Source organism: Colobus angolensis, unplaced genomic scaffold (genome assembly GCF_000951035.1).
Source record: "Colobus angolensis palliatus isolate OR3802 unplaced genomic scaffold, Cang.pa_1.0 Scaffold136, whole genome shotgun sequence".
In the NCBI taxonomy this organism is placed as follows: Eukaryota; Metazoa; Chordata; class Mammalia; order Primates; family Cercopithecidae; genus Colobus; species Colobus angolensis.
In genome coordinates, this window is record NW_012114444.1 from 809,115 (window position 1) to 809,361 (window position 247).

The window sequence follows — 247 nt, forward strand, 5'->3', positions numbered from 1 at the left end:
GCAGGTAGGCCGCAGGCTATGCGGTGGGGCGCGAGGCCCGAGGGGCGGCCCAGAGCTCGAGGTGGGACGCAGGTGTGACAGGAACCAGCCTTAGCTGCTTGTCGGCGAGCCTCCAACCAGGCGGCCGCGGCATGGGGCGGCCGTAGCCGGGGTCCCCGACGCGGGTTCTTCCTCCGGAGTCGTTCCCTGCCCGCCGCGCGCCGCCTCCGGGAGCAGGTAGGCCGCAGGCTATGCGGTGGGGCGCGAG

The 247-nt window shown here is 74.5% G+C and overlaps 1 protein-coding gene across 1 annotated transcript in view; it reads right to left on the reverse strand.

Moving 5' to 3' along the window:
- Positions 1–247, reverse strand: part of DNAJC5 (DnaJ (Hsp40) homolog, subfamily C, member 5) — a 1,035,873-nt gene that overhangs the window by 269,541 nt on the left and 766,085 nt on the right. The window lies entirely within an intron of this gene.